This window comes from Lathyrus oleraceus, chromosome 6 (assembly GCF_024323335.1).
Source record: "Lathyrus oleraceus cultivar Zhongwan6 chromosome 6, CAAS_Psat_ZW6_1.0, whole genome shotgun sequence".
Taxonomy (NCBI): Eukaryota; Viridiplantae; Streptophyta; class Magnoliopsida; order Fabales; family Fabaceae; genus Lathyrus; species Lathyrus oleraceus.
The window spans coordinates 56,131,715-56,138,726 of record NC_066584.1 but is presented as its reverse complement, the minus strand read 5'-3'; the positions used below and the strand labels follow the sequence as shown (position 1 = coordinate 56,138,726).

The window sequence follows — 7,012 nt, the reverse complement described above, 5'->3', positions numbered from 1 at the left end:
AGGGGCAAAGAAATTGACACGGTGTAGCAGCTCATGAAATTGATTTGTCATACTACTCATGTATCCCAGAAATTCATGTCCCATATTAGTTAACTCTTTTCTGATGGCATCTTGTTCTGACATCAAGGCTTGAATGACGGTGTTGTAATCAGTTCCGGGCATATGATGTCTAAGATCAGGTATTGCCGATTCTGCGGTCGGGATAAGATGAGGTGGAAAGGCAACATCATGGTAACCTGTAGGTGTCTGTGGATCAGACTCAGCATAAGGAATCTGGTCGTCACAAATCTCATAGTCTTGGATGGATTCAATAGATCTAACAGGGGAAGGTATTCCATTCAGGTTGTAGAGCCAATTGTTTCGGTTATGGACACTAGTCATCGGACTAGGCATGGTGAATAGGTAGAAAGCTTGGTTATTAATTATTAGTTCAAACTCTTCAGGTCCAAGGTTTCCTATAAACATAGTGTTGAAGAGGAAAGGTATATTCATAGGATCAATGCCACAGAAAGGGTTCAAATCAAGCATGGGTTGGCGCAATCTAATAGCATTAGCGATCATGGTTATCAGTCCTCCTATTAGGATCGGTGCACGGTCAGCTTGAATAAGGCGGTCGAAGCTCGCCAACATATAGGTGACACCATTCACTGGACGGTTCTGAGAAGCACAAAATATTATGAAGAGTTCATCACGTGATACTGTGGTGATGTTTGATTTCTTCCCAAAAAGAGTGTGTGCTAGGATCTTGTGGAAATAACGAAAAGCTGGGTTATGTATGTTTCCAGAAAGAAACTCATGTTCCTCAGGGTCGTCATTACCCGTCAAGCTTCCCCAAAAATGTTCAAGCTCTCTATATTCAAAAAGGTCTTCTTGGCTCATGGTGAATGTATCAAAAGAGGTAGGGAACCCTAAAAGGTTAGTAAAGTCTTGAATGTTAAATTGATACTCCATATTGAACATCCTGAACTGAATGAAACCTTGGCTTATTCCTTTTCCATGGTTTGGTAGATAGATCAGGGAGCTAAGGAATTCTAGAGTTAGCCTCCGGTAAGTAACAAATTGTCTTCGAATAGGTGTGGTTTCCCACCCTATTTGACTCAGCAGATACATGACACTCTCTCTTAGTCCAAGGGCAGTCATTGCCCAATCATCAGCATAGAAACTTGGGTGCATCTCTCTCTCTGCTAGTTCTTCAAATTTTTGTCTCTGAGCATTCCCTCTGAATTTGATACCCATACGCTCAATTTGTCCCATCAGGTTAGTGTTAACTAAAGAAAAGAAAAACAAGAATTTAGTCAGGATTTGGCCAAATGCCGAAAGAAGAAAAGAAGAAAAATTTAATTAAAATAAAGAATACGGAGAATGAAAACTAAATAAAATTAAAAAGAGAATAATCAAAGAAGAAATAAAAATAAAAAAATTTGTGGGTTGTCTCCCATGAAGCGCTTTGTTTAATGTCGCAAGCTCGACATAAAACTAGTAAATGTTAATCTATCGATTTAGGAGACAATACGTCTAATTTCAGGACTTGCGAGTCTTCATTGTTTTCATCATAGTGATAATGTTTCAGACGCTGCCCGTTTACGATAAATGTTTCCATAGATTTTCCCTTAATTTCCACAGCTCCACTAGGGAAAACATTAGTGACTTGGAAAGGGCATGACCATCTAGAGCGTAGTTTTCCTGGGAATAACTTAAGTCTAGAGTTGAATAAAAGGACTACATCGCCTTGTTTGAAGGTTTTTCTTGATATATGTTTATCATGCCATTTTTTCGTTCTTTCCTTGTAGATTCTGGCATTTTCGTAGGCGTCTTGTCTAAGTTCCTCTAATTCATTTATGTCAAGAATTCGCTTTTCACCGGCGGCTTTATAGTTTAAATTTAAATTTTTAATAGCCCAATAGGCCTTATGTTCTAACTCTACCGGGAGGTGGCAAGATTTACCATAAATAAGCCTAAATGGGGTTGTTCCTATGGGAGTTTTGTAAGCGGTTCGATATGCCCATAAAGCTTCGGGTAATTTTGATGACCAGTCTTTCCTTGAGGTGGCGACTGTTTTTTTCAATATCTGTTTAATTTCTCTGTTAGACACTTCCACTTGTCCACTGGTTTGAGGATGGTAAGGTGTCGCCACTCGATGTTTTACGCCATACTTAAACAATAATTTTTCGAGTATCCTAGATATGAAATACGATCCACCATCACTGACTACTATACTTGGGACACCAAATCTTGGAAAGATTATATTCTTAAAGAGTCTAGTTACTACTCGTGTGTCGTTTGTTGGAGAAGTTATAGCTTCAATCCATTTTGATACGTAGTCAACCGCTACGAGTATGTACTTGTTACCGAAAGAAGGTGGAAAAGGTCCCATGAAATCTATTCCCCATACATCGAAAATCTCTACTTCCAAAATGCCCTTTTGTGGCATCTCGTCACGTCTAGATATGTTTCCTGTGCGTTGACATGTATCACATTTCTTGACAGCAGCATGCACATCCTTCCATATGTTGGCCAATAAAGACCGGCTTATAGGATTTTATAGCAGGTCTTGAATGTACTTGCGTGTCCAGCATAAGGAGCAGAATGACAATGTTGGATTATACTTTCTATATCTTCTTCAGGTATACACCGACAGAAAATACCATCGGGGCCTCTTTTGAAAAGTAAAGGGTCGTCCCAATAATAATGTTTCATTTCATGGAAGAATCGTTTCTTTTGATGGTAGGATAAATCAAGTGGAACTATTCCGGCGGATAAATAATTGACAAAGTCGGCGTACCATGGTGTAACGCATACAACCAAGGTGGTCTCTACCTGTTTATCAGCTCTATTTTCTTCCAAATTAACTATAAGTTTATCATACGAGAAGTCATCATTGATTGATGTTCTTTCCGGTTCCAGATTTTCAAGTCTAGAAAGGTGATCTGCTACTACGTTTTCAGTTCCTTTTTTATCTTTGATTTCCAAATCAAATTCTTGTAACAACAAGATCCACCTTAGGAGTCTAGGTTTAGCATCCTTTTTTGTTAAGAGGTACTTAATGGCAGCGTGGTCAGTGTAAACGATTATTTTAGCTCCGACCAAGTAGGAACAAAATTTATCTAGTGCAAATACTACTGCTAAAAGTTCTTTCTCGATCGTGGCGTAATTCATTTGCGCTTCATCTAGAGTTATACTCGCATAATATATGACGTGAAGTTTTTTATCCTTTCGTTGTCCTAAAACAGCGCCTACAGCGTAGTCACTTGCGTCACACATTATTTCGAATGGTTCATTCCAATCTGGGGTCTGCATTATGGGCGCGGAGATCAATGCTTGTTTAAGCGTTTGAAATGCTTCTAAGCATTTGTTGTCGAAGATGAATTCAGCATCTTTCATTAATAGTCCGGTTAAAGGTTTAGTTATTTTAGAGAAATCTTTAATGAATCGTCGGTAAAAACCGACATGTTCTAAGAAGCTTCGTACTTCTCTCACAGTTTTCGGAGGTTGAAGGTTTTCGATTACTTCTATTTTGGCTTTGTCTACTTCAATTCCTCTATTTGATATGATGTGTCCTAAAACAATTCCTTCTTGTACCATAAAGTGACATTTTTCCCAATTAAGTACTAGGTTTACTTTTACACATCGTTCTAGAACTCTTTCTAGGTTTTCAAGACATTCTTCTAAACTTTGCCCGCATACGGAAAAGTCATCCATAAAGACTTCCATGATGTTTTCGAGAAAATCGGCGAATATTGCCATCATGCACCTTTGGAAGGTTGCAGGAGCATTGCACAAGCCAAACGACATTCGTCGATAAGCGAAGGTACCGAAAGGACATGTGAACGTTGTCTTTTCTTGGTCATCAGGATGAATTGGTATTTGAAAGAAGCCTGAGTAACCGTCCAGATAGCAGAAATGAGAATGCTTTGCTAATCGTTCTAACATCTGGTCTATGAATGGTAAAGGAGAATGATCTTTTCGGGTTGCTTTGTTTAGTTTCCTATAGTCAATGCATATTCTCCATCCCGATTCGATTCGTTTGGTTATAGTTTCTCCTTTCTCATTTTCGATAACTGTTATACCTCCTTTCTTTGGTACTACGTGTACAGGACTAACCCATTTGCTATCGGATATAGGATATATGATACCTGCCTCTAATAACTTTGTTACCTCCTTCTTCACTACCTCACTCAGGATCGGGTTTAATCTCCTCTGATGTTCCCTAGAAGTTTTACAGTCTTCTTCTAGCATGATGCGATGCATACAAATAGAAGGACTTATCCCTTTAAGATCGGTGATGTTGTATCCTAGTGCGGTTGGATATTTTCTTAAGATACGTAGGAGTTTTTTGGTTTCGAGTTTTCCTAGGCCTGCATTAACTATCACTGGTCGTTCAAGTTCTGAGTCTAGGAATTCATATCTCAGATTTTTGGGAAGTGTTTTTAGGTCGAGGGTTGGTTTCTTAAGGCATTGCGTAGTATCCGGTGTTATTGCTAAACATTGGTTTAGTCTGTCTTCTGCGCGATAGTCAGACAATTTATCATTTTCTAACTCTGTTTCTTTTATGCACTCGTCGATGATATCCATGAAGTAACATGTGTCATCTATTGCAGGTGCTTTCAAAAATTTGGAAAGAATGAACTCAATTTTCTCTTCTCCTGCTTCGAAAGTGAGTCGTCCTCGTTTTACGTCTATGATAGCACCGGCGATTGCTAAGAAGGGTCTTCCCAGTATAATGGGGGTAACTTCATCTTCTCTTATGTCCATAATTATAAAGTCGGTGGGAATGTAGAATTGACCTATGCGCACGGGAACGTTTTCAAGAATTCCTACGGGATATCTAACGGAACGATCTGCTAATTGCACAGAAATTTTAGTTGGTCTTAATTCTCCCATTTCCAGTTTCTTGCATATGGACAAGGGCATAACACTGATACCGGCTCCTAAATCGCATAGAGCTTTGTCTATGACAAATTTTCCTATGTGACAGGGTATAGAGAAACTACCAGGATCTTTAAGTTTAGGAGGCATATTCTGGATTATAGCGCTACATTCAGCAGTGAGTGTAACGGTTTCGCTATCCTCAAGTTTCCTTTTATTAGAAAGAATTTCTTTTAAGAACTTAGCATATGAGGGCATCTGTGTAATAGCTTCTGTAAAAGGAATGGTGACGTTTAGTTGTTTCAGTAGGTCAACAAATTTTTTAAATTGGCCCGCGTCTTTGGTTTTAATTAGCCTCTGAGGATAAGGGATATGTGGTTTATAAGGCGGTGGAGGTACATAAGGTTCCTTCTTTTCTACGGTTTCCTTATTACTCTCTTCCTTTTCCTTAGGTTTATTTTCTTCCTCAGTTGACTTTTTAGAGTTTTGGTTTTCAATTCTTGGATCAGATGGTCCTTCTACCTCTGTTCCACTTCTCAATATAATTGCATGAGCGTGGCTTTTCGGGTTAGGTTGGGGTTGTCCAGGAAATGTACCAGTTGGGGCAGCAGTAGGCGCTTGTTGTTGAGCTACTTGTGAGATTTGTGTTTCCAGCATTTTGTTATGGGTAGCCAGGGCATCTACTTTACTTGCTAGTTGTTTAATTTGTCCGTTAGTGTGTACATTCTGGTTTAAGAAATCTTTATTGGTTTGCTATTGAGAAGCTATGAAGTTCTCCATCATGATTTCCAAGTTGGATTTCCTAGGAACATTATTGTTAGGCGTAGATGGGGTCGACTTTTGATATCCATGAGGTATAGCTGGGGCTTGACTAGGAGCCTGTCCTGGTGCGTATAAAGCATTATTACTCTTATATGAAAAATTAGGATGGTTCTTCCAGTTTGAGTTATAGGTATGCGAGTAAGGATTTCCTTGAGCATAGTTCACTTGCTCTGCTTGAATTCCTGTTAGGAGTTGACAATCTGTAGGAGTGTGACCTTGGATTCCACAGACTTCGCAATTTTGAGTTACGTCAACCACGGCGGCTGGAGGTGATACATTTAAACTTTCAATTTTCTGAGCAAGAGCATCCACTTTTGCATTAACATGATCAAGGCTACTTATCTCGTACATGCCAGTTTTCGTTTGAGGTTTTTCTACCATTGTTCTGTCGCTTCCCCACTGATAGTGGTTTTGGGCCATGCTTTCGATAAGTTGATAAGCGTCAGCGTAAGGTTTATCCATAAGCGCACCACCTGCGGCGGCGTCTATCGTTAATCTTGTGTTGTATAAGAGACCATTATAGAAGGTATGAATTACTAACCAGTCCTCTAAACCATGGTGTGGACAAAGTCTCATCATGTCTTTGTATCTTTCCCAGGCTTCGAAAAGAGACTCGTTATCTTTCTGTTTAAATCCATTTATCTGGGCTCTCAACATAGCTGTTTTGCTTGGAGGAAAATATCGGGCAAGAAAGACTTTCTTCAACTCATTCCATGTGGTGACTGAGTTGGAAGGAAGAGACTGAAGCCATCTTCTAGCTTTATCCCTTAACGAGAAAGGAAAGAGACGAAGTCGAATTTCCTCTGAAGTGACACCATTAGCTTTAACAGTATCAGCGTATTGGACAAATACGGATAAATGAAGGTTTGGATCTTCGGTAGGATTTCCAGAGAATTGATTCTGTTGCACTGCTTGTAACAGCGAAGGTTTAAGTTCGAAGTTATTTGCTTCGATTGCGGGTGGAGCAATACTCGAATGCGGCTCATCTTGCGATGGAGCGGCGTAATCTCGAAGGGCACGAGCTGGTTCTGCCATCTCGGGTATCGGCGAACGAAGAAGATTTTTGAGATCAAGAATTTCGATTGGAGGAAGATTGTTTGCTGCACGATACTCTCGAATTCGTTGTAAGACTCGGAGATATCGTTCAACGTCGTTGATTCGTAAGTAGTACGGTTCGCCTTGTGAGCGAGTATGTGGCATACAAATCAACGAAAAACAAGGGAGAAAAAAAAGTAAAAATTGCCTTAGTCTCTACAGCGTAACAGAAGAGTTACGATATCGACTAAATAAAAGTCCCCGGCAACGGCGCCAAAAACTTGATCGC

General features: G+C 39.7%; 1 non-coding gene across 1 annotated transcript; it reads left to right on the top strand.

Moving 5' to 3' along the window:
- The first annotated feature begins 6,238 nt into the window (after positions 1–6,238).
- On the top strand, positions 6,239–6,345 carry LOC127098891 (small nucleolar RNA R71). The gene has a single exon (XR_007793575.1). It is a non-coding gene; the product is annotated as a small nucleolar RNA R71 (small nucleolar RNA).
- The last annotated feature ends 667 nt before the right edge of the window (positions 6,346–7,012 follow it).